The 27,435-nt window shown below is 47.8% G+C and overlaps 1 long non-coding RNA gene across 1 annotated transcript in view; it reads right to left on the reverse strand.

Annotated features, from left to right (window-relative positions):
* LOC143923946 (uncharacterized) overlaps nucleotides 1-27,435 on the reverse strand; it is a 281,712-nt gene that overhangs the window by 120,048 nt on the left and 134,229 nt on the right. The window lies entirely within an intron of this gene.

The raw sequence follows: 27,435 nt of genomic DNA on the forward strand, positions 1-27,435 counted from the left end.
GGGAGGGAGTTTGTTTATTTCTTTATGTCAAATTTGGCTTCCTGGGTTTTTGTCAGATTGACTGCATGGGTTTTTTCGGTTTTAGGACCATGGTGTGGAAAGATCTTGAATTTCAAGGTTAAAGGTTTCAATTAAATTGAATATGCAAGACAGTCTCGTGCTCAGCTAAATTCCATGTCTTAAAAAAACTATTGAAATTTCTTTAATATGTTGGCTTTTTAAGTTTGAGAAGGCTGTGTGGTGCAATCTGGGTTTCTTTTATACTGTAACAGTGGAGTAGGGTATCCAGAAGAGTGGGCATTTCCTCTAGAGATCCTAGTAATCTACCCTAAATGTTAAAGTGGGGTGTTGCCAGTCTTATAAGGTAATCAGACACCAGGTGGTAAAAGCTTTTTCAGAGACTTTTGAAGATGGCAGTACCTGCAGCAAGAGGTTGGAGACTTGGCTTACTGCTTGTAAAACTGCACCTGTGCCCAGACTACAGAAATGTATATTTTAATGCCTGCCCTAACCCTAAAAATGAGACTCATGCTGCTGCAGCAGCTAGCATATTAGAACTTCTGTCTGTAGACTTTTTTTTTTTTTTTTTTTTTATATACTGCTCAGAGTACCAACATTATACAGCTGCAATGCTCATTGTCACCATCCAGCTTGCGTGATCTGATGGCCTATTATAAACCAGCCCAGAAGCCATGGCTCACTAACACTATCCTAACTACTGGGACATAACAGCCTGACTTGTACCATGTGAGCTGAAATAAAATGTACTTTTCAAGCATGTATATGGGACAATTTCAAAACTCTTGGCTATCTGCCAATGAACTGTTTAGAAAAATGCAGCTTCCCTCTGCTCTTGTGGTTGTCAAGTTGCTGACCTAAGACTAAATCTTGTCCAGCACTAACCCCTGAAGGAGCTGCTGGTTATTTATGGGGCATATCACCTTCCACTTCTCCTTGTTGCACGTCTAGGGATGTCCCGTGGTAGTTGACGCAGTAACTTGATCCTGACATTAAATCAAATTGAATGGATTTTATTTGCAAAATTCAACCATTGAACAGTCTAACTTTGGATCAGAGAGTTGGAAAGGAGTCCAGACACTCTGTCAGTCTATAAATGTTAAGCAACTTGCTTGGTTTGGCTATTCTCTGGATGCAGTCATTCACAGCTGGTTGGACAGTCCCTCTCACAAGGCCTAGCAGCCAACAAGGTGCTTACTCAGGAACAATGTCTTTATCAACGACATTGTTGCAGAACACTTAGGAAACTAAGCTGTAGGATACCTGGATCTTTCAGCCTACTTGGCAATAGCCACGACCATATTCTGTTACTTCAGCCCTTCCAGGCTCTTCAGAAAATGCCTGTACATGGTGCTCTTCTAAAGAGTCCTCCCCTGGAATGCTCAAAGTACAATGGGTCTCTCCTGAAGCAGAGACGGCACCCATCCACCTCAGAATCCTCCTTTAGTTTCCATGCCTTGGGCTAGCCAGCCCCGAGACATTAAAGTCCGGTGGAACCACACCCCAGGCCATAGCCTTCCTGGGGGCTGGTCAGGAGGACCAGGACCATGTAATCAGCAGTTCATACTGGACTGGAATCCCAACCACATGATGTCCGTATCTTAAATACCCTCTCCCAGAGGGCACAGCAAGATGGCCACTGACCTGGCTCCGAAAGAGAAACTTAAGCACCTGACCATAGTTCCACCCCCTGCTACAAGACAGTGCACCCCATGGCCAAGCTGAACATCTCAGTCCAGTCAGACTGACAGAGGTCAAATTTAGACAAATGGACCCGAACCAAACTGTAGTTTGGGTAAGCTACTTTTTCCCAAGTTCGTCTTTCAGGACAGCCACCTTAGAGAGACCCTGGCTCCTCCCCCTCTAAGGAAACACCGCCTTCAATTTCAAGATTTAAGCCTCGTCCTCCCTCTGTTATGGTGTTTCCTCCGGCGGGGAGACACCGCTAAGGAACCTTAGCTAAATCAGTTGGCGAAGCTGAGGCTACGTATCTGAAATGGAGCTCTGACTCCATTCGGCAGTCCGATCATCTGTCGTACTGACCGTCTTACATGTACTCTAATCTTCGCTTGGTGAAAGCAGGAAGTTTTAGAGGTTCATCCGTTCGTTCGCCCAGGCGGGTGTTGCGACGGGTTCGGCAGTCTGGGCGGCCAGAGAGCTGTTTTTTTTTTTTTTTTTTTTTTTTTTTACTGACCGTCTTTTACATGTACTCTAATCTTCGCTTGGGGAAAGCAGGAAATTTTAGAGGTTCTCCTGTTCGCTCACCCAGGAGGGTGCTGCAACAGGGTAGGCAGTCCGGTCGGCTGGGGAGCTGGACCCTCGTACTGACCTTTTTTGCACGCACTCTAAACTTCGCTTGGGGAAAGCAGGAAGTTTGGGGCGGTCCATCCCTTCGTTCGCCCAGGGGGGCGCTGCAACGAGACGTCCAAGGTCCCCCTGTGTTAGCAGTCGGCTTGGAGCTGGAGGCCGGACCGGATGACGGGCGACGTCAGTTCCGGTGGGGGCGGACTTCTTCGTTGTATCCGCGTGTTCCGGACGCGGCACGTGAAAGGGGACCAAGCGTTCGGCTGGTGCAGCCTCTTTCTAAAGTTGTACAGGCAGCTGTAGGAGGCACGTTCGCACCACTCTTCCTCAACAGGAGAATGTCTGAAGCAGAGGCTCCAAGAGCTCCTGGAGATAACAGCACCAGCCACTCAAAGGTAAGGGGAACCCTGGGGAGGTGTTCCCTTACATTATAACCAGTAGCTCCACTGTTTTTTTTTTTTTTTTTTTTTTTTTTTTTTTTTTTTTTCCCCTTGGTGGTCGGGGGGAAGGGCAGTGTGTCTGGGATCCTGGTGGTGGTTGATCCTGGGGGGGGGGGGCACTCCCGGTGGTACTCTATGTAGCGCTGGTGTTTCTTTTTCTTTTTTAATCTTATGCTGCTCTCTTTTATTTCTGTCTTTCAGAAAGCCACAAGCAAGTCCCCCCATGGTTCTAGGAAGAAGTGTCCTTCATGTAGAGCCTCTATGGGGGATTCCTGGTCCAAGGCACTTTGCAGAGAGTGTATTGAGGGATTGGTTAGGGAGCAGGCAGCAGAACAGGGGGCAGATCTGGTGGCTTCTGTGAAGGAACTCTAATACTTTCCAGTCCTTCAAAACACTTTTTTCTAGTTTACAGTGGCCTCAGCCCCAGAGCACTCCTACAGCAGCGCAGCAGAGTGTACCATCTAGCCCTGTGGATGTTCCTCCTGCAGGTGGAGAGAATCCAGGGGGTCCCAGAGAGGAAGCTGAGGAAGAGGTTGACAGTGTCGGCTCAGACTCCCAAGGGGAATCTGACGATGAGGGGTTGGATGGGGAATCCAGTAGAACCTCACGGTATAAGCTTTCCCTGGAGGAAGTGGATGAGCTCTTAAAAGCTATTCATACCACTTTAGGCATACAAGAGGAAAAGAAGGCATTGTCACTCCATGATCAGATGTACAAGGGCATGGGGGAACAGAAAAAGCGGGTGTTCCCAGTGCATGACATCTTGATCGATGCCATCAAGAAGGAATGGCAGGATCCTGAGAGGAAACCTTTCTTTTCTGGGGCATTAAAACGAAGGTTTCCTTTTTCGCAAGAGGAGGCTCTCGTCTGGAATAAATCTCCCAGATTAGATGCTGCTTTTTCCCAGGTGTCCAGACACACTGATCTGGCCTTCGAGGACATGGGGGTACTTTCAAACCCTATGGATCGAAGGATGGATTCACTCCTAAAGAGAGCCTGGGACTCATCACAGGGGAATCTTAAACCGGCCATGGCAGCCACAGTGGTGGCTCGTAATATGGAGTATTGGCTTACCCAAATTAACGCGCACATTGAAGCAGGGACGGCAAAGGAGACCATTCTATCCTCCTTTCCCATGCTGCTTAAGGGGATAGCATACATTGCGGATGCTTCAGCTGAATCCGTGCGAATGTCTGCAAGGTCCTCGGCTCTGACCAACTCAGCTAGGAGGGCTTTATGGCTGAAGACCTGGCAGGGGGACAATGTGTCCAAAAGCAAAGCTTTGTGGGATCCCCTTTACAGGAGACTTGCTGTTTGGGCCAGGTCTTGAAGCAGTGCTTGATCGCATGGCGGATAAGAAAAAGGCCTTTCCCGTTAAGAGGAAATTTGGGGAGCAGTCAAAGAAAGGCTCATCCTCAGAAGAAGTTTGAAGCCCCTAGAACTAATCGGCAGAAGAAAAGTTGGGGGCTCAAGGGCAAAGGGCGCGGGGGAGCAATTTTTCGCCCTCCTGAACAGCCCAAAAAGTCTGTGACAGGGTCACAGTGGGAGGAAGGTTGGGGGGCCTTCCTCCCACAGTGGGAGATGATCACCTCCAATCAGTTCGTGTTGGGGATCATCAGAAGAGGTTACCGTTTGGAGTTTTCAGAACTCCCCTCTCTGAGACTCCTTGTCACCGAGCTGCCAAAATGTGCAGAAAAATCGTCTGCCCTTCTTTCCTCTCTGCAGGAGTTAGAGGAACAAGAAGTGGTAGTACGGGTCCCAGCAGGAGAGACAGGCAGGGGCTTCTATTCCCACGTGTTTGTGGTTCGCAAGCCTTCGGGAAAGTTCAGGCTTATCCTGAACCTGAAGCCTCTGAATGTCTGTCACCTACAAAAGGTTTCGGATGGATTCAGTTTACTCGGTGAAAGCACTTCTTCCACCAAACTGTTTCATGGCATCGATAGATTTAAAAGATGCATACCTGCATATTCCCATCGCAGAGACCCACCAGCGTTTCCTCAGACTGGCAGTAAGAACCTCGGTAGGGGTGCTACACCTACAGTTCAAAGCACTTCCCTTCGGGCTATCCTCTTCCCCCCGGATCTTCACCAAAGTAATGGCAGAAGTTCTGGCTTATCTGCGTCTCAGGGGAATCTCGGTGATCGCGTATCTCGACGATCTTCTCCTGTTTGCCCCTTCTCCGACAGAGTTGACTCGAGATTTACAGATAACAAGAGACCTCTTAGTAAACTTGGGTTGGCTTCTGAACCTGGAGAAGTCCAACTTAGATCCTTCCCAGAGGGTCACCTTCCTGGGGTATGTGTTGGACTCAACAGTACAGAAAGTCTTCCTCCCTTCAGAAAAAATTCAAAAGATAGACAAGGCACTGTTGTTTCTCCAGGGCAGCCACCAGATCTCAGTAAGGAGGGTCATGTCGGCATTGGGTTTGCTGACGTCCACGCTCCCGGCGGTCCAGTGGGCAGGATTACATTACCGTCCCCTGCAATTATTTATACTGAAGGTTTGGGATCGCAGCCAGGGGTCCCTGGATTCTTTGGTGTCGGTTCCGGACCAGGTAAAGAGGTCCCTCTGGTGGTGGAGAAAGGGAGCAAATTTGTCCCAGGGCCTAGAGTGGGTTTTACCAATATCCAGGGTGGTCACAACCGATGCAAGCAGCTCAGGTTGGGGTGCACACCTAGACTCCCGTCTGATACAGGGTACCTGGGAGAGGAGGGAGTCGAAGAGATCCTCGAATTGGAGGGAGCTGAGGGCAGTAGATCTGGCTCTCAGGACCTTTCAGAGAGAACTCCGGGGGCATCACGTAAAAGTCAGGTCGGACAATTCCTCAGTGGTAGCCTACATCAACAGACGGGGGGGCACCAGGAGCGAATCCTTATGGGTCCTAACAAAAGCCATCCTCAGGTGGGCCGAAGCAAATGTCCTGTCCCTGTCAGCAGTCCACTTGAAGGGGGAGCAAAATCAGGTGGCAGATTTCCTCAGCAGGAGAACATTGAGAGAAGGCAACTGGGTTCTCAAACAGGAGGTTTTCGAAATGATCACCCAGAGGTGGGGGATTCCTTCGATAGACCTCTTTGCCTCGAGGGAAAACGCGAAGGTAGCCAGCTTCTTTTCTATAAACAAGGGGGACAGGGCGTTGGCGGTGGACGCACTAGCACAGAATTGGGGTTTCTCCAGGTGCTATGCTTTCCCCCCTCCCGTGCTGATTCCGGCAGTGTTAAGGAAGTTTCAGGTGGAGAACACTACCCTTATTCTAATCGCACCTCACTGGCCCAGGAGGCCGTGGTTCTCCATTCTGAAGGGCCTGTCTGTAGAACCCCCCTGGATTCTCCCAGTCCAGGAGGATCTCCTTTCTCAGGGTCCTATCTGCTGTCCTCAGGTAGAACGGTGGAACCTTGCAGCTTGGCTTCTGAGGAAGAATTGTTGAAGGGCAAGGGCTTCTCAGATCGCTTAGTAGCCACTCTCCTAAACTGCAGGAAAAAGGAAACCCGGACCATTTACTTAAAGGTATGGAGGCGGTTCAATAGCTGGTGCTCAGAGAGCTCCTTCAATGTGCACAGCTCTGTAGCTGTTCTAGAGTTCCTACAGGCTGGGGCAGATAAAGGTTTAGCCCTTGGAACTCTGAAGGGTCAGGTATCCGCTTCAGGCGTGTTTCTAGAAAGGCAGCTAGCTTCAGACCCTTGGATAATGAGATTCTTCAAAGCCCTAAGTAGGCAGAGACCTGTTTCAAATTCCCCCTTCCCAGTTTGGGATCTTTCTTTAGTTTTACAATTTCTCACAGGAGAACCTTTTGAGCCATTGGAATGTTGCTCATTAAAACTGATCACTCTCAAAACAGTGTTTTTGGTGGCGATCACTACAGCAAGGAGAGTGAGTGAACTCGAAGCCCTTTCTGTTAGGGCACCTTTTTTTCAGGTTTTTCCGGACCGTTTGGTTTTTAAGACGGATCCGGCCTTTTTGCCTAAGGTAGCCTCTAGTTTTCATAGAGCCCAGGAGATTGTGCTACCTACTTTCTGTTCAAATCCAGTAAGAGAACAGGAACACATCTTTCATAGATTGGATGTTAGAAGATGTGTCCTTCATTATTTAGATTGCACAAGTCAGTTCAGGAAGTCTGATTCACTTTTTGTGTTGTTTTCAGGGGCTAGGAAAGGTTCCAGAGCCTCTAGACGTACGATAGCCAGATGGTTAAGGTTAGCCATTGGGCAGGCTTACGTGGCAGGGGGGTTAGAACCCCCAGTTGGGATTAGGCCACACTCAACCAGGGCAGTGGCAACTTCTCAGGCAGAGTGGGCTGGTGCATCTCCTGAACAGATCTGTAGAGCTGCAACGTGGTCCAGTTTTGCTACGTTCGTGAAACACTATAGACTGGATCTTCTGTCAGCCAAAGACCAGGCCTTTGGTCGTAAAGTGCTGCAAGCAGTGGTCCCACCCTAAGGTAATGTGCTCGCTTATCCTCTCTAAGGTGGCTGTCCTGAAAGACAAACTTGGGAAAAACGGAGTTACGTACCGGTAACATCCTTTTCCGGGAGTCTTTCAGGACAGCCCCGGTTCCCACCCAGGTTTTTGGAGATCGTCGGGAACTCGTCACACGAGACTGTCAGGTAAGATTGAAAGTTTGTTTGTTTGACGTGTTCTTGTGTCTCCCCAGTTGGCCGGAGGTACTCTGGAAGAACTGAGGAACAGAGGGAGGACGAGGCTTAAATCTTGAAATTGAAGGCGGTGTTTCCTGAGAGGGGAGGAGCCAGGGTCTCTCTAAGGTGGCTGTCCTGAAAGACTCCCGGAAAAGGATGTTACCGGTACGTAACTCAGTTTTTTTTTAAAAAAAAGCGCGTGCACTACACTTGTGACAACAGTTATGTATTTGGTTTTAATCTGCAGAGTCACTGACCAACAACAAATGGTGGCAAATACGCTAGCATTTTCAGGTAATCTATGGCACCCTATGAAATGCAGTGACTTGGGTAAGGCTGTCATGCAAGGTGTGGTTACAAGGGCCTGGTACTCTGGTCAAGTATTAAAGTCTGTTCTAATTTTGCCATGTTTGCTGGCTTTGTTTTTGGGTAGCTGAGCAGTACTAGCTGGTGTGCATATATATATATATATTTATTTTTGGGGTGTAGGGCAGCACAAACATAACCCACCCCCACCTTATGCCAGGGAACACGGGTATTCTCCTGGCTGAACAGTAAGCATCTTGTGACATGATTGGCCAATGGGGGGCTTCCTGATTGGCCAGAGGGAGACAATAGCAAATATATTTCATTGTCACACAAGTGGGTGTGCTTTCTGCCCTGAGCCCTCCCACTTGTGGTGCCTCTGGCTTTAATCATGTAAAAAAATAAAAATAAAAAAATAATTGCCATCAATGTGTCCAGTTCCCTACGTGTAGATTTTGGGGGGGGGGGGGGGGGGAGAGAGAGACAGGCTGCCACAAAGCTGAGGATGGCTATCAATGTTTCTAACTAGCTTGTACTAAAGTGACCGGGAACAGGCCAATGGATTTGTCAGGGGCTTGGGCGCATACTCCCTTCATTGGCACCTAAAAGCTTTGGTAGGATCCAAAAGTATGGAGTTAGTCCAGTAACTTTCCTTTTTGCCCTCCATGTCCATTGGCGTGTCCCACATACATGAAGAGGGCTCTGGTACAGCTGTTGGCTCCTAATTCTCTTAGATTTGGCATATCATACTATTGTCTGAGAGACTGATAATCACAGTATACCCAAAAGAAACAAGCTGTTCGAGGGGGGGGGGGGGGGGGTGTATTTTGACACAATTGTTAAAAGGCTAAGAAAACAGTGAGTGTCAAAAAATGGTAGAATACAGAATGCCAACAGTCAGGATTTTTGACACCCTAGGCAGCACCTCATTTTGCTGCCCCTTGGCTCCACCCCCCCCCCCCCTTTGCCCTGCCCATGTATACCCTACTATTTTTTAATGAAGCCTCACTGGCACCCATCAAATGCAGCCTACCAAGGGGGAGGGGGGGGGGGGGGGCAAACCCTACCCCTACCCCTAGGTACATGTTCAGATCAGTCTTTATGCACCAAATACATGTGAATCTGAGTGCAATCTCAGGCAGTGACAGTATTTCAATCGCCAGGTCTGAGACTCTGCAGACTGCTCTGCATCCATCCTGACAACATGATCCTGTGAGGAACAGGTTTTTTTTTTTTTTTTTTTTTTAAACTCTGCCTGCCTTGGTGCCTACTCCATGCAGACTCCACCTGTCACCTAGCCCAGAGCACTGCCAGTAGGCCCTGTAGAACTTGAGTGACACTGCCAGCGTTGTTCAGGAAAGGCCAGGAGCAAGAGCGGCCTCTATGGTGGGGGACACAGGATTAGGAATTGCATATGGGCAGAGCTGGCTGTGGTCACATGACTGATCAGAGGCGCAGCAGGGGATGTTTGCTTCCATTTGTTTGGGAGTCGGGACGCAGTTCTCTGCTGCGCCTCTGACACTATGTGTGAACGGAGCTGCTGGTGCTGAGACTTGCTGCAGGGAGAGGAGAGTAGGAACACCAGCGGCTGCCTAGTGGTAGCATAATGCATAGATACCCTACCCAAATAGTTTGGGAGACCTTTGATCCTCACCATTTGGTTATATTGATGCATTATTACCCATTTGTGTTGCATTAGGAGGGATGCTGCCAAGCCTCTGCCCTCTCCACCAGTCAAGCGTACCTCTGTTACTTCAATCCCAGTAACAGAATGGGGTCCCACTACTCAAGTACCTTGCTTCACGATTGGCTGTAATGTACCTTGCTCTCTATATTGGTTACCCCTCCTTGCTTGACTTGTCGGGTAGACCTTTTGTAGTAGCTGAGTGTCATACTACTCATGTGCTTTACTGACCCGGTTCTTTTAATATGCCAGATCCAACATGCACCCCTTTTGAATAACTTCACACCAGGCTCAGATCAGTTGGTACAATTTTACAAAGACTTTTAGCACTACAGTCCATAATGCACATTACATAAGAACCTAATCTATTACTAGCTGGCTGCCAAGGCATACCTCTACAAGGTTGTGGACCATGTTGGGTTTCCCCAAGAGCTGGATGATTTGCGAATCTCCGTTGCCTCTGATGGACTGCAAGGCGCAGCACTCTCCCACATGAATCAGCTTGTTTTGCTCCATATGTTGCCAGAGAACCACGCACCCAACCCCCCCCCCCCCCCCCCATATTTATATCACACTGGGTAGGGGCTCAATCCAAAAAGCCCAGGAGCAGCAGCGCACACATTAACGCTTTCCCCTTGCCTGGGCCTCCAACTAACTAAAACCATACTCCATAGCTCCCGACTGTCCCTGATTTGTATCAAAGTCCCTCTTTACTCCTCATTTGCCCCTCATGTTGATCTGATCTATTAGGTTTCATATGAAATGTACTTTTTATCTTTCAAAAAAAGTGTTTTCTGGTGCTAAACCTTTCACCCAATTTCTAAATTGCTGCATTTGTATATTTCAAAAGCCAGTAAGGAGTAGTACTGGCAAAAAAAAGGAAGAAAAAAGTGTGGGTCTACCTAATTATTATTATTATTATTTTTTTTTTTTTTTTTATATAATTCTCCCGGGACGGGGATGTGTGTCCTAGGGCCTTGACCAATATAATTTTTCAGGACCGATGCTGATTTTATTTTTATTTTTTCAGGTGCTGATTTTCTATACATCACCGCTACTGCCACCCAGATGCAGCATGTCACATGCCCCTGCCACCCAGATGCAGCATGTCACATGCCCCTGCCACCCAGATGCAGCCTGCCATTGTCACCTGCTCCCCAGATGCAGCATGTCACATACCACTGTCACCTGCCACCCAGATGCAGCATGTTACTACTTACTAGTGATGGACGAACTTCCGACGGGACGTTTCGCGAACGCGAAATGCGAACGGACCCAAACGTTCGCGAAACAGAACGTTCGCCGCGGGCCCCATTGACTTCAATGGGAGGCGAACTTTGCAAACCTTCATGTCGAATTTGCGGCCACGTGGTAATTATTAGGGGGTAAAACGTAGTCCCACCATCTGGACAATGACATAATACATGTATGAGGTGAATTTGGGATCGATAACTACAAGCATTTTTATTTTATTTGGGAAATTGTTCTAACAATTCAGGACTATGGAGCTAATGAAGGCAATGGAGGAGAGGGAAGGTCAGGGACCAGGGTAGGCAAAGAAGAGGGTGCAGGAGATGATCACCAGCAGCGTGACATACCGGAATGACACATGCACCGTGATAGAGGCATCTGACAGCAGCACCGTAATACAGAGCACTGACAGCAGCACCGTGACATACAGCGCTGACAGCAGCACCGTGACATACAGCGCTGACAGCAGCACCGTGACATACAGCGCTGACAGCAGCACCGTGACATACAGCGCTGACAGCAGCACCGTGACATACAGCGCTGACAGCAGCACCGTGACATACAGCGCTGACAGCAGCACCGTGACATACAGCGCTGACAGCAGCACCGTGACATACAGCACTGACAGCAGCACCGTAAGCAGCCCCAGGAGGAAGTCAGCACAGCACAGGGATGGTGTGATCCCCTCATAATAAGAACCCCCAGGAGGAAGTCAGCACAGCACAGGGATAGTGTGATCCCTTCATAATAAGAACCCCCAGGAGGAAGTCAGCACAGCACAGGGATATCATAAGCAGCCCCAGTAGAAATATGACACCGCTCAACCTCTTCAAAGAGGAGGGTAGGGGCATATAGTACGGTGTGCTTTTTTGGGTCAAGGAAGTGAGCCAAATGAATTAAGAAGGTCTGTGTGCTTGATTAAAAAAATAGTTTATAGACATATACATGGTCTACTGGTCACATGTGTTGAATTCCTCCGAGATCCATGCCTCATTCATTTTTAGAAATGTGAGGTAGTTAACACTGTGGTGAGCTAGGCGAGTACGCTTATCGGTCACAATCCCCCCTGCTGCGCTGAACGTCCTTTCGGACAGGACACTGGATGAGGGGCAAGCCAACAGTTCGATTGCAAATTGGGCAAGCTCTGGCCAGAGGTCAAGCCTGCCCACCCAGTAGTCTAGGGGTTCATCACTCCTCAGAGCGTCCACATCGGCCGTTAACCCAATGTAGTCGGACACCTGACGGTCTAGGCGTTCCCTGATGCTGGATCCGGATGACACCTGTCGATGGGTCGGCTGAAAGAATGACCTCATATCCGAAGTCACCAACACATCTTCAAACCGGCCTCTTCTTGCAGGCGCTGTTGGATTGGTACCCGCAAATCCTTCTCTGGGAGTGGGAATTGCTCCTCTGCCAGCGCACGCAAAAGCAGAATGCAGCATTTCTCGAAGCAAGGCCTGGAAGTGCTGCATTCTGACAGCCCTCTGCGACGGCGGTAACATTTCCGCCATTTTGTGTTTGTACCGGGGGTCTAAGTACGTTGCCACCCAGTACTGGTCCTTGACCCTCATGCTTTTTATACGGGGGTCCCTATTAAAACACTGGAGCATGAAGGCCCCCATTTGCACTAAAGTGGAAGCGGTGTGGTGGCCTGGCTCCTGCTCATCATCCAGGATAATGTCGTCCTCTTCATTCTCCTCTCCCCATCCACGCACAACAGGGATCCCAGAAAGGTTTAAAGCATGCTCTTCTTGCTCCTGCTCATCCGCCCCGGCACCATCCTCCTCTGACTCCTCATCAGACTCCTGTTGTTGACTTGTCTCAGATAGAGTAGCCCCCCCTGGGAATTCATCCAGCATTGCGACTTCCTCATCTTCCCGCTCCTGCTCCTCCACAGCCTGATCAATGACACGACGCAATGCACGCTCCAGAAAGAAGGCATAAGGTACCATGTCACTGATGGCGCCATGGCTGCGACTGACCAGTTTGGTGATCTCCTCAAATGGCCGCAGAAGTCTGCATGTGTCGCGCATGAGCAGCCACTGGCGCGGTGAAAAAAAACCCAGCTCCCCAGAACCGTTTCTTTCGCAGAGTTCATACAGGTAGACGTTAACTGCACGTTTCTGCTGGAGCAGCCTATCAAGCATATAGAAGGTTGAGTTCCATCGCGTCGGGCAATCGCAAATAAGACGTCTGACCGGCAGATGGTGTCGCCGCTGAATGTCAGCAAGGCGAGCCATGGCCGTGTAAGATCTTCTGAAATGGGCCGAGATTTTCCTTGCCTGCCGCAAGATGTCCTGGACCCCAGGGTATTTGACAAGGAATCGCTGCACGACCAAGTTTAAGACGTGTGCCATGCACGGCACGTGCGTGATTTTGCCCTGTTTCAATGCGCTAAGCAGATTGGCACCGTTGTCACACACCACTTTACCAACTGTCAAATTGAGCGGTGTTAGCCACTCATCTGCCTGTGAACGCAAAGCTGAAAGGAGTGCCGGGCCAGTGTGGCTCTTTGCTTCCAGGCACAACAGACGCAGCACGGCATGGCAACGTCTCACCTGGCATGTGGAATAGGTTCTGGGGAGCTTGGGCGGTGCAGTGGAAGAGACGCTAGCAGCGGAAAAGGAGGAGGCAGCTGAGGAGGAGAGGGAGGAGGATGGAGTAGGAGGAGGAGAAGAAGAGTCAGGCCTGCATGCAATCCGTGGCGGTAAAACCAAATCTACACGGGTGCCACGGGTTACATGCTTGACGGCCGTCAGAAGGTTCACCCAGTGGGCAGTAAAACTGATATACCTTCCCTGCCCGTGTTTGCTAGACCACGTGTCTGTGGTCAGATGTATCTTGGCACCGACACTGTGTGCCAGAGATACATTCACTTGCCGCTGAACATGGCCATATAGCTCTGGGATGCCCTTCTCTGAGAAATACTTCCTTCCTGGGACCTTCCATTGTGGTGTTCCAATGGCCACAAATTTGCGAAAGGCCTCCGAGTCCACCAGTTTATATGGCAGTAGTTGGCGGGCTATGAGTTCTGACAAGCCAGCCGCCAACCGTTGGGCAAGAGGGTTATCCGGCATCATCATTTTTTTACGCTCAAACATTAGGCCCACGGAAGCCTGCCTTTTTGCAGAAAAATGTGAGCTTGGCGTGATGGAAGGTGGAGTGGAGGACAATTGTGAGGAGAGAGGAGAAGGAGAAGTAGAAGACGAGGCTGGACGGTGAGAGCCTGCAGTGTGGCTTTGTGTGTTCCGTTGCTCCCACTGGGCTCGGTGATGGCTGCTCATGTGCCTTCTTAAGGCGGTCGTCCCTAGGTGAGTATTGGGCTTACCGCGACTAACGCGTTGACTGCAAAGATTGCAGATGGCAACGCTATTGTCAGCAGCGGACACGTTAAAAAAAGCCCACACTGCGGAGCCATGTGCCGGTGTCCTGGGAGCGCCAGATGTGACCGTACATGGTCGATGACTCGCTCCTGATACATTTGCAGTCTGCTTTGTCCCTGCTGTGCAATGTAAGTCATTGCTGCTTCTCCTCCCTATCTGCTGGTCCATATCTCCCTCTGAACTCCCCTCCTCTTCCTCTCTTGTGGGCACCCACGTGACATCACTAGACACGTCATCATCAACGTCACCTTCCCCACCGCTATAAGTAGAGATCTCGGAGTAGGCAGCAACACCGGGGACCAACCTCCTCCTTGGGCTGATCTGGGTACTGGCGTCAGACTGCTGAGTAGCGCTTGTTGCTACCTCCTCTTCCTGATCCAATACCAAGAGTGGCTGCGCATCAGAAATGTCCTCTTGATATGGATCGGAAAATAATTCCAGTGACTCAAGCGGAAGGTATGTGGTGGTGGTGGTGGTGGTCGTGTTGTTGGTGGTAGTGTCTTTGGGGGTGCACATAGCAGAGAGTGAAGAAGAGGGTGCAGATCGAGAGGATGAGGAGGGTGCAGAAGAGTAAGGCTGAGCGAGCCACTCAACCAAGTCTGGTGCATCCTTTAAAGTAATTGAACGCACCTTCTGCAACTTCCCACTTTGGCTCAAGCCTGTTGCTCCTGCCCTACCCCTACCACCCCTGCGGAAGGGCCTGCCTCTTCCTCTGCATGTCATTTTTTAAATGACCCTGTGACAAAACTCTTAGTCCCTATACCGCTGAAGGACTGCTGCAGTATAGGTGAGCGGTCAGCAGTGGTGCACGTCAACCCTATCTATTGTGGACCTATAGCGGTCCTTACAGAACAGCAGACTGTACCGCACTCAAGCCTATGTACCGTAGCACCCTATACCAAGTTACCAGTCCTTATAAGAACTTTTGTGGACCAAGCAGGTTGTGTATTAGTGTTTAGCAGACTGTACGTCAGTCCCTATACCGCTGAAGGACTGCTGCAGTATAGGGCAGCGGTCAGCAGTGGTGCACGTCAACCCTATCTATTGTGGACCGATAGCGGTCCTTACAGAACAGCAGACTGTACCGCACTCAAGCCTATGTACCGTAGCACCCTATACCAAGTTACCAGTCCTTATAAGAACTTTTGTGGAACAAGCAGGTTGTGTGTTAGTGATTAGCAGACTGTACGTCAGTCCCTATACCGCTGAAGGACTGCTGCAGTATAGGTGAGCGGTCAGCAGTGGTGCACGTCAACCCTATCTATTGTGGACCTATAGCGGTCCTTACAGAACAGCAGACTGTACCGCACTCAAGCCTATGTACCGTAGCACCCTATACCAAGTTACCAGTCCTTATAAGAACTTTTGTGGAACAAGCAGGTTGTGTGTTAGTGATTAGCAGACTGTACGTCAGTCCCTATACCGCTGAAGGACTGCTGCAGTATAGGGCAGCGGTCAGCAGTGGTGCACGTCAACCCTATCTATTGTGGACCGATAGCGGTCCTTACAGAACAGCAGACTGTACCGCACTCAAGCCTATGTACCGTAGCACCCTATACCAAGTTACCAGTCCTTATAAGAACTTTTGTGGACCAAGCAGGTTGTGTGTTAGTGTTTAGCAGACTGTACGTCAGTCCCTATACCGCTGAAGGACTGCTGCAGTATAGGTGAGCGGTCAGCAGTGGTGCACGTCAACCCTATCTATTGTGGACCTATAGCGGTCCTTACAGAACAGCAGACTGTACCGCACTCAAGCCTATGTACCGTAGCACCCTATACCAAGTTACCAGTCCTTATAAGAACTTTTGTGGAACAAGCAGGTTGTGTGTTAGTGATTAGCAGACTGTACGTCAGTCCCTATACCGCTGAAGGACTGCTGCAGTATAGGGCAGCGGTCAGCAGTGGTGCACGTCAACCCTATCTATTGTGGACCTATAGCGGTCCTTACAGAACAGCAGACTGTACCGCACTCAAGCCTATGTACCGTAGCACCCTATACCAAGTTACCAGTCCTTATAAGAACTTTTGTGGACCAAGCAGGTTGTGTGTTAGTGTTTAGCAGACTGTACGTCAGTCCCTATACCGCTGAAGGACTGCTGCAGTATAGGGCAGCGGTCAGCAGTGGTGCACGTCAACCCTATCTATTGTGGACCGATAGCGGTCCTTACAGAACAGCAGACTGTACCGCACTCAAGCCTATGTACCGTAGCACCCTATACCAAGTTACCAGTCCTTATAAGAACTTTTGTGGACCAAGCAGGTTGTGTATTAGTGTTTAGCAGACTGTACGTCAGTCCCTATACCGCTGAAGGACTGCTGCAGTATAGGGCAGCGGTCAGCAGTGGTGCACGTCAACCCTATCTATTGTGGACCGATAGCGGTCCTTACAGAACAGCAGACTGTACCGCACTCAAGCCTATGTACCGTAGCACCCTATACCAAGTTACCAGTCCTTATAAGAACTTTTGTGGAACAAGCAGGTTGTGTGTTAGTGATTAGCAGACTGTACGTCAGTCCCTATACCGCTGAAGGACTGCTGCAGTATAGGGCAGCGGTCAGCAGTGGTGCACGTCAACCCTATCTATTGTGGACCGATAGCGGTCCTTACAGAACAGCAGACTGTACCGCACTCAAGCCTATGTACCGTAGCACCCTATACCAAGTTACCAGTCCTTATAAGAACTTTTGTGGAACAAGCAGGTTGTGTGTTAGTGATTAGCAGACTGTACGTCAGTCCCTATACCGCTGAAGGACTGCTGCAGTATAGGTGAGCGGTCAGCAGTGGTGCACGTCAACCCTATCTATTGTGGACCTATAGCGGTCCTTACAGAACAGCAGACTGTACCGCACTCAAGCCTATGTACCGTAGCACCCTATACCAAGTTACCAGTCCTTATAAGAACTTTTGTGGAACAAGCAGGTTGTGTGTTAGTGATTAGCAGACTGTACGTCAGTCCCTATACCGCTGAAGGACTGCTGCAGTATAGGGCAGCGGTCAGCAGTGGTGCACGTCAACCCTATCTATTGTGGACCGATAGCGGTCCTTACAGAACAGCAGACTGTACCGCACTCAAGCCTATGTACCGTAGCACCCTATACCAAGTTACCAGTCCTTATAAGAACTTTTGTGGACCAAGCAGGTTGTGTATTAGTGTTTAGCAGACTGTACGTCAGTCCCTATACCGCTGAAGGACTGCTGCAGTATAGGGCAGCGGTCAGCAGTGGTGCACGTCAACCCTATCTATTGTGGACCGATAGCGGTCCTTACAGAACAGCAGACTGTACCGCACTCAAGCCTATGTACCGTAGCACCCTATACCAAGTTACCAGTCCTTATAAGAACTTTTGTGGAACAAGCAGGTTGTGTGTTAGTGATTAGCAGACTGTACGTCAGTCCCTATACCGCTGAAGGACTGCTGCAGTATAGGTGAGCGGTCAGCAGTGGTGCACGTCAACCCTATCTATTGTGGACCTATAGCGGTCCTTACAGAACAGCAGACTGTACCGCACTCAAGCCTATGTACCGTAGCACCCTATACCAAGTTACCAGTCCTTATAAGAACTTTTGTGGACCAAGCAGGTTGTGTATTAGTGTTTAGCAGACTGTACGTCAGTCCCTATACCGCTGAAGGACTGCTGCAGTATAGGGCAGCGGTCAGCAGTGGTGCACGTCAACCCTATCTATTGTGGACCGATAGCGGTCCTTACAGAACAGCAGACTGTACCGCACTCAAGCCTATGTACCGTAGCACCCTATACCAAGTTACCAGTCCTTATAAGAACTTTTGTGGAACAAGTGAGTTGTGAATGTTTAGCAGACTGCAGCAGAAGGGCAGCAGTCAAGTATAATATCCTTTCTATATTTGGAAGAAAGAATATTATACATGTACAAGCCTATTACTGTACCACTGATACCAGTCCTGAAAAGAACCTTTGTGGAACTAATAATAACAGCAAGTCTTTAAAATTACCCTCACTGCCTGACAACACTGCTTCCTTCCTGTCCCTATACAAATTGGCAAAAAAAGAGAACGATTAGTGGTTACTGGAACAGCTCTTTTGTGGACCTTGATAGTAACAGCTAATGATGATGATGATGATGATGATGATGAAAGACTAATCTGGCTGTCCCTGTAGCATACACCGTCCTTTCCCTTTCTCTAAACTAACAAAAGACACTCAGGCTGCTGCAAGAATCAGCAGCACAGCAAACCTATCAACACCTAACACCTATACCAGTCCTGAAAAGAACTTTTGTGTACCAAATAGCTAGTGGTTTATCTCTCCCTACTCCACACAGGAACCTGTCCCTATCGTAACAGAAGAAAGAATGTAAAATGGCCACCGGATCGGGTGTATTTATAGGTTAGGGGGAATGTACAAGTGTCCATGTGCTGTCATGTCTCAATTGGCTGTCCTGTATCACATGATAAACGTGTCACCAAAGGTTAAAGTTCTTGTATACATTAAACACGTAAGTCCGCCGCGGCGAACGACGGAAAAAGGCGTTCGAACGTGCGGACCGCGAATGTCGGAAATTCGCCGCGAAACGACCGCCGGGCGAACCGTTCGGCCATCACTACTACTTACACTATTTTTGGCAGCCTCTCCCTAGTGGCATCTGAGCGGGTATACTTCCACATACGGGCGGTGAGAGATGACACCAATGGTGGAGCACTATTCCACTGACACCAATGATGGGGCACTATTCCTCCCACTGACACCAATAACGGGGCACCATTCCTCCCACTGACACCAATGAATGATGGGGCACTATTCCTCCCACTGACACCAATGATGGGGCACTATTCCTCCCACTGACACCAATGATGGGGCACTATTCCTCCCACTGACACCAATGATGGGGCACTATTCTTCCCACTGACACCAATGATGGGGCACTATTCTTCCCACTGACACCAATGATGGGGCACTATTCTTCCCACTGACACCAATGATGGGGCACTATTCTTCCCACTGACACCAATGATGGGGCACTATTCTTCCCACTGACACCAATGATGGGGCACTATTCTTCCCACTGACACCAATGATGGGGCATTATACCCCCCCTAATACCAATGATGTGACACTATTCCTCCCACTAGACAAACAAGATTTTTCCCAATAACTATGGGGTACTTTGTCGCAGTAAGTGGGCTTAAGCAATATATAACAATATGGTGTGACTAAATCCCCATATTTGTTTGAAAATGTTTAGGTGTTTTGAATAGCCTTGCAGGAGGTAAATGTCTGCATGTGTGCACTGTAATATTTTGTTCTTTACTTATCCTCCCACTGACACCAATGATGGGGCACTCTTCCTCCCACTGACACCAATGATGGGGCACTCTTCCTCCCACTGACACCAATGATGGGGCACTCTTCCTCCCACTGACACCAATGATGGGGCACTCTTCCTCCCACTGACACCAATGATGGGGCACTATTCCTCCCACTGACACCAATGATGGGGCACTATTCCTCCCACTGACACCAATGATGGGGCACTATTCCTCCCACTGACACCAATGATGGGGCACTATTCCTCCCACTGACACCAATGATGGGGCACTATTCCTCCCACTGACACCAATTATGGGGCACTATTCCTCCTGCTGACCACCCACCTTACAGCTATATTTTTTCTCACTGATGCTGGGTGTTTTCTACCCCCCACTGGTCACAATCTGCCCAATCTGTTTGAAAAGTTTGGAGACCTCTGGTATACATCATCAGTATTGTCATTTACCAAACTTTTTCCACAATTTGCATCCCTTATTTTTCATTTGGTGCTTTTTAGGTTTTTTTTTATTTTTAGCCTGGTTTATCAGACCCCTGCTGAGCGCTGTAGGTTGGGCTTGACAAGCACATTCATTCACATATTTAGATGTCCAGTTTTATCCTTTTGGAAATCCACATATATCGAGTGCAGCGGCGGCTCCTCAATGTGTCCTTATAAGGGAGATGTTCAATCTGTTTGCAGATGGAAGCCGCCTAGAACAGCTTGTTGTGTCCCACACTATAGGATAAACACTTAATAATCCTGGATCATAGAGCTGCTCTCAGAGGGAGAAATCACAAGAGGAGGACAAATACTTAAATTACGTTGACTGCCAAGTTCTTTAGAACACTTTCAGATAACGGTTGTAGAAGTGCTACCTGTATGATAGAACAAATATCACTGAGCACAGACTGTACGCTGCCTTGAAAACCATCCTGGAATACAGACCCAGCAATACTCCTAGCCTTTCCCCCCCCCATCTCCTTAGCCACTTGCTTACCAGGGCAATTTACATTTTTAACACATGCATTTAACAAGGAGGCCCCCAGATCCCACCCCCCCCCCCCTCATGTGAATGGGTATCGGGTACAATGTAGCCCTACCCATTCATCAAATAAAGTTTAAAAAAGTAAAAATCACAACGGTTTTTGACAATTCCTTTATTAAAAATGTCAAAAATACATTTAAAAAAATGTCCATCCATCTTCAATCACGCCGCCCGACAGACTCGAAAAAAAAAAAAAAAAAAAAAAAAAGCTCTGCCTCCATGGGAGGTCTGCCACCGACTTATACTGTACATAGTTACATAGTAGGTGAGGTTGAAAAAAATACACAAGTCCATCAAGTCTATCCTGTGTGTGTGATTATATGTCTGTATTACATTATCCCTGTATGTTGCGATCTTTAAGGTGCTTATCTAATAGTTTCTTGAAACTATCGATGCCCCCCCCCGCTGAGACCAAAGCCTGTGGAAGGGAATGCTGACTCTTGGCTGTGACACCTATTAAATAAGCAAGGGTGGGGCCACCCAGTGACATGACCGAGTGACCCCGCCCCCTTCTGACATCATGTGACATCAGGTGGAGGTCATCCGGTTACACCAGCGGGTGGCCCTGCCCTTGCCTATATAACAGCTGTCACAGCCAAAAGACAGCAGTCGGCGGGAGGCCTCCCATTGAGGCGGAGCTTTTTTTTTTCTTTCTGTTATTCGGGTCCGTTGGGCGGCGTGATTGACGATGGATGTACATCGTGGGACACCTTTTTTTTTTTTTATTTTTTTTTTTTTTTAAACTGTCTATTATGGTTTTTACTTTTGGACACTTTTTGGTGAATGGTTAGGGATACAATGTACTTGATACCCATTCACATGGGGGGGGGGGGGCGGCAGTGGGATCTGGGGGCCCCCCTTGTTTAATTGCCAGGGTTGTCATGAAGAGGCCTTGTCTGATGATTTTTTTTTGGTGACAGTTTCTCTTTAATGAGAGGTCTGGGGTCTAAAAGACTCTGCATGTCTCCCCTGTGCTACACTCAATGTAATGCAATGCACATCGCCCTGCATTACATTCTCATTACACACATCTCCTCCGGGGTAAACAACAAGTAGGTGAGGAAAGCAGATGTATGTGTCCACATTCCTCCCTCCCCTCTACACGGCAGCACCCACTTTGCCTGTCCTGCGCCCACAGATTGGCAAATGGAACCTGGTATACATAGCAGGAGGGGTGCATTTGGGTGGTAGCCCAGATGCCAGGATGTCATGGTGACCTTCTGCCTGTGGTTTGTTGAGCCCTGTACTAAAATTATTATTATTATTTTTTATTTGCCATAAAAATTGAGTTACCCTTTAAATGTCCAACCACAAGTGAAGGTGGATTAGCTAGAAAAACATAACCAGTAATTCCCCGCTGATTGAGGTCCGATAAATCAGTGAGTGTCCTCTTTCTAACCCTCATAGTGGTGGAGGAAGCAGCTGGTGGGTTAGGGAGTACTGGGCTGGCCGCCTGATGTTTAGTAATGAATGACAACGTTTTGCAATAGCGGCCTTTCCAGTCCCGGATTAGTCATTTAGATTGTGGGGAGTGTGGAATGTGCTGTGTTTGTATTACAGTCTCCTCCAGTCCTAGAACATGGACTATGCAGCCTTCCCAGCAAAGCAAACAATGTGAAATGATTGTTCTGTAGAGCAGGAACAATGTAAGGAATTGTTCTCAGATGTGGCCCTGCGAACCTCAGTAATAGTGTCATACTAGCAGCATCCTTGTACTAAATAGCCGATGTCATTGAAGACAACACACAGCTGAGCTGCATTATTACCACTCCACTCCAGTGCCACAGGAACTATGTCTGCCACCTATTGAAATAATATAACTACTGACAGGTTCACTTGAATGACAGTCCATTTATCTACACAGAAGAGATGTTGCATTTATATATATATATATATATATTAATAAATATATATATATATATATATATATGGCGGGTAAAATAAGTATGGAACACGTCACCATTTTTCTAGGTAAATCTATTTCTAAAGGTGATATTGACATAAAATGTTCCCCACATGGGCAACAACCCATGCAATCCATACATACGAAGACACCAAAACAACTAAGTTCAGAAATGAAGTTACGTGTAAAAAAAATGTAATGACACTGGGAAAACACGCAAACTGAAATGTATTTAACACTTGGTACAAAATCCTTCCTTGGTAATGACGGCTTCAAGATGCCTCCTGTATAGAAAAACTGGTCTCATGCGTTGCCCAGGTGTGATTTTGGCCGATTCTTCCACACAGTCTTCAAATCTTGAAGGTTCCGTGGGCCTCTTCTATGAACTCCGATCTTCAGTTCTTTCCATAGATTTTCTATTGGGTTCAAGTCAGCTGATTGGCTGGGCCATTCTAGCAGCTTTATTTTCTGTCTTTGAAACCATATGAGAGTTTCCTTGGCTTTGTGTGTTGGGATTATTGTCTATCTGAGATGTCCTCCCTCGTTTCATCTTCATCATCCTGGTAGATGGCAGCAGATTTTTATCCAGAATGTCTTGGTACATTTTTACATTCATCCTTCTTTCAATGATATGAATTTTGCCAGTACCGTATGCTGAAACAGCCCCGGCCACACCATTATGTTCCCACCTCCAAACCTCACTGTTGGTATGGGGGGTGTTGTGGGTGATGTGCCATTTGACCTCCAAATATGGTGTGTATTATGGCATCCAAAGAGTTCAATTTTGGGCTCATCTGACCAGATTATATCCCCCCAGTATTTTACAGGCTTGTCTAATTTCACAGGCTTGCAGCAAACTTTAAACGACTGTCATCATGCTATTTCTTCAGCAATGGAGTCTTGCATGGTGAGCGTGTATACAGGCCATGGCGGGGGAGTGCATTACTTTCTTTGAAACGATTGTACCTGTTAATTCCAGGTCTTTCTGAAGCTCTCCACAAGTGGTTCTTGGCTCTTGGACAAATCTTCTGATAATTCTTTTAACTCCCCTTTCCTCCAGGTACTCCGGTTTCCTCCCACACTCCAAAGACATGCTGGTAGGTTAAATGGCTTCTGTCCAAAATTGGCCCTAGTATATGAATGTGAGTTGGGGACCTTGAATTGTGGGGTAGGGACCGATGTGAGTGTGTGATGTATGTGTAAATTGACAACGCTATATGGGTACCTTAAATAAATAATAATATAATAGATGAGCATCTTAATGAGATGCAGTGTACACAGGGCCATCTTTAATAGTGGTTGGACCCCGGGCAAAAAAAATTTTGGGGGCCCCCTCCCATGCAATTTCACTCTCCACCTGCTCTGAGACATACAATAAATAGAAGCTGGACTTAAAATCAGTTTACTGTATCAGATCAGGCAGCAATTGTGATTAGTTGCCAGAGGTTACAGCATATCATTACTGCTTACTGACTGGTTGCTAGAAGTTACAGCACACATTACGGCTCACTGATTAGTTGCTAGAGGTTACAGCAAATTATTTCTGCTTGTTAATTAGTTGCTAGAGATTACTGCACATCATCTTCTCACTGCAGGGAAGCATGATATAAATATGAATGCCACCTTTATTTACATATCAATGCAGCTGGCCACAGCTATTTGCTTAGTAATGCCGTTGCTATTTACATATGAATGCCAGTTATTTACGTGTAAACACAGGGTCTGCAGGTGAGTCACACAACAACAGGGCTAAAACTTCAAGGGACAAGGAAATTTAAACTGGGATAGTTGGCAAGTATGAGGCAGCTACTTTGGGCCCCACAACAATGACAGGGCCCTGGGCAGCTGCCCCTTTTGCCCTGCCTTAAAGACGGCCCTGAGTGTACAGGGATAGGGATAATTGTAGACACTCACTCAGGTTCAACTGGGTGGACCGGTGTCTTTATTCAACCTTACTAACTATGTAACTATGTAACCTTTATCAGTTCCCAGTAAAGCTTGTAGGAGGAGTTTTCATTCTCCCCTGACCCTCTGCCTGGAAAGTGCTGATCCCATGCACCCTCCAAAGAAAAAAAGAAAAACTCTAGCAATACACACCAAACTGAGCATGTGCAGCCCATCCCCTGGCTCTGCATATATCAGGTTATTTTTTGGAGACAGTGGAAGAAGGGGAGGATCAGAGGGACAGGATCAAACAGCCTTTATACACAATGCAAAGGATTAACCCCTTAGGTTCCACAGTGAGTATAACAAGCATGCTTTATTGCATATACAGACTGTGCCAGCAGAACACATCTATGCCATCAGGTAACAGATCTCCCTAGTGTTTCTTGAGTGAATGCATGCTGCAATTCAATCAACTATTTATTTATTGTTTCTCTGTTTTTTCTTTCATAATTGCAGATATTTGTTTCATCATACTATTTCAAATATACTCAGTCCCTTGCGAGCGGCGGGTTTGATAATCCTCAGTTGCGTTCAGTTTTTTGCAGTGAGGAATTTCTTTTCTCTAGCAAAAGAATCTTTTGATTCTACTAAACACGTTTAGGTAATGAGATATTTTTTTTAAAGCAATACTTTCAAATTTGTGTAATCTTGAGATACAATTATTCCTATCAGGCCAGTGTCTTAATTAGTTTTTTTCCTCATAGAGGGCATATCAACTTTTAGTCTTCCTGTGGCCATATAGACCAGAGCGTTGGGGTGTAAAACTTTATTGATGCCTCTTGATTTTTGATGATTTTATTTATTTATTTTATTTCAACAGTGGCGTAACTAGAACCTTCAGGGCCCCGATGCAAGAAACCATGATGGGCCCCCCTGTACCCCAGCCAGGGCCCTTCCCTCCGAGTCCGGTGGTGGAACTCCAGGGCGTGGTCACAGGTATGACCTTTGTGAGCCCTGTAGTTCCACCACTGGTATCAGTAGTTTTTTTTTTTTTTTTTTTTTTCACATTTTTAGGTGCCCCATTGGGGGACTGTCCCTAGGCAGGATGGGGTCCCCAGAAGAGATGAGGTCCTTTTCTCCAGGGCAGATGAAGTTACTGCCCCCAGGTGAGAAGGGGACCCTGTCCCCAGGGGAGGTGGGGGTCCCTGTCCCCACGTGAAAAGGGGTCCCTGTCCCCAGGAGGAGATGGAGGGGGTATGTAATGGTGTGTGGGGGATGGGGTCCTCTCACCATGACCAAGCTGTAGGCGGTGCACTCATACAAGTTGGCTTGGGCTCCATCCAGTGTGCTGGACGGGCGATCAGCATATCTCCCAGAAAGACCTTTCATCATCTGTGTATGACGGGGGAGGAGGGGGGGGTGGCAGACAAGCCTACAGTGTCCTCCGGGGGGCTCTCATAGGGCTGCACTGCATCTGTGTGCTTAAAGTTTGTTTACCCGGGAGAAGTATGCAGTGCAGTGTGGGCCGGACTCAGGGGGGGGGGGGCGGGACTCTGGCTGGGGAAAACAGACATCGGACTGAGCGGCAATGCATGGAGCAGGAGAGGGATACTCTGAGGAGCCGGCCGAGGACACAGGTCATGCGGGGAATGCACAACTAAAGAGCAGCCAGTGCGATAGTCGAGCATGGAGCTCTGCTAGTCACCCTCCACCTCTAGCCACCCGTGTGCATGGTGCACTGGTACCCCTAGCTGCCTATGCTGCTGCCGGCCATATGTAGAGGGGGCTGCATGGGCCCCCTGCAGCACAGGGCCCAGTTGCGATCGCTACTGCTGCACCCCCTATAGTTACGCCCCTGCATTTCAATCATAATTCATATGAGAAATCTTTTGGCAACATGGGTAAGATTTTATATGGACCTTTAAAAACATATCTAAACATGTCTATTTAGTCAACAAAATGTATATGTATATGAAATTGTATTTCTATTTATTATGAAGCCTTATCCGTATCTTTCTATTGCTTTCAGCCCACCAGTACAATGTACAGTGCCTTGCGAAAGTATTCGGCCCCCTTGAACTTTTCAACCTTTTGCCACATTTCAGGCTTCAAACATAAAGATATAAAATTTAAATTTTTTGTGAAGAATCACCAACAAGTGGGACACAATTGTGAAGTGGAATGAAATCTATTGGATATTTTAAACTTTTTTAGCAAATAAAAAACTGAAAAGTGGTGCGTGCAAAATTATTCGGCCCCTTTACTTTCACTGCAGCAAACTCACTCCAGAAGTTCAGCGAGGATCTCTGAATGATCCAATGTTGTCCTAAATGACTGAGGGTGATAAATAGAATCCACCTGTGTGTAATCAAGTCTCTGTATAAATGCACCTGCTCTGTGATAGTCTCAGGGTTCTGTTGAAAGCGCAGAGAGCATCATGAAGACCAAGGAACACACCAGGCAGGTCCGTAATACTGTTGTGGAGAAGTTTAAAGCTGGATTTGGATAAAAAAAGATTTCCCAAGCTTTAAACATCCCAAGGAGCACTGTGCAAGCAATCATTTTGAAATGGAAGGAGTATCAGACCACTGCAAATCTACCAAGACCTGGCCGTCCCTCTAAACTTTCAGCTCAGACAAGGAGAAGACTGATCAGAGATGCAGCCAAGAGGCCCATGATCACGCTGGATGAACTGCAGAGAACTACAGCTGAGGTGGGAGAGTCTGTCCATAGGACAACAATCAGTCGTACACTCCACAAATCTGGCCTTTATGGAAGAGTGGCAAGAAGAAAGCCATTTCTCAAAGATATCTATAAAAAGTCTTGTCTAAAGTTTGCCACAAGCCACCTGGGAGACACACCAAACATGTGGAAGAAGGTGCTCTGGTCAGATGAAACCAAAATCCAACTTTTTGCCCACAATGCAAAACGATATGTTTGGTGTAAAAGCAACACAGCTCATCACCCTCAACACACCATCCCCACTGTCAAACATGGTGGTGGCAGTATCATGGTTTGGGCCTGCTTTTCTTCAGCAGGGACAGGGAAGATGGTTAAAATTGAGGGGAAGATGGTTGCAGCCAAATACAGGACCAATCTGGATGAAAACCTGTTGGAGTCTGCAAAAGACTCTTGTTGGAGATTTATCTTCCAACAAGACAATGATCCCAAACATACAGCAAAATCTACAAAGGAATGGTTCACAAATAAACGTATCCAGGTGTTAGAATGGCCAAGTCAAAGTCCAGACCTGAATCCAATGGAGAATCTGGGGAAAGAGCTGAAAACTGCTATTC

Source organism: Lithobates pipiens, unplaced genomic scaffold, assembly GCF_037356315.1.
Source record: "Lithobates pipiens isolate NorthernLeopardFrog02 unplaced genomic scaffold, aLitPip1_a1.2 Scaffold_22, whole genome shotgun sequence".
Taxonomy (NCBI): domain Eukaryota; kingdom Metazoa; phylum Chordata; class Amphibia; order Anura; family Ranidae; genus Lithobates; species Lithobates pipiens.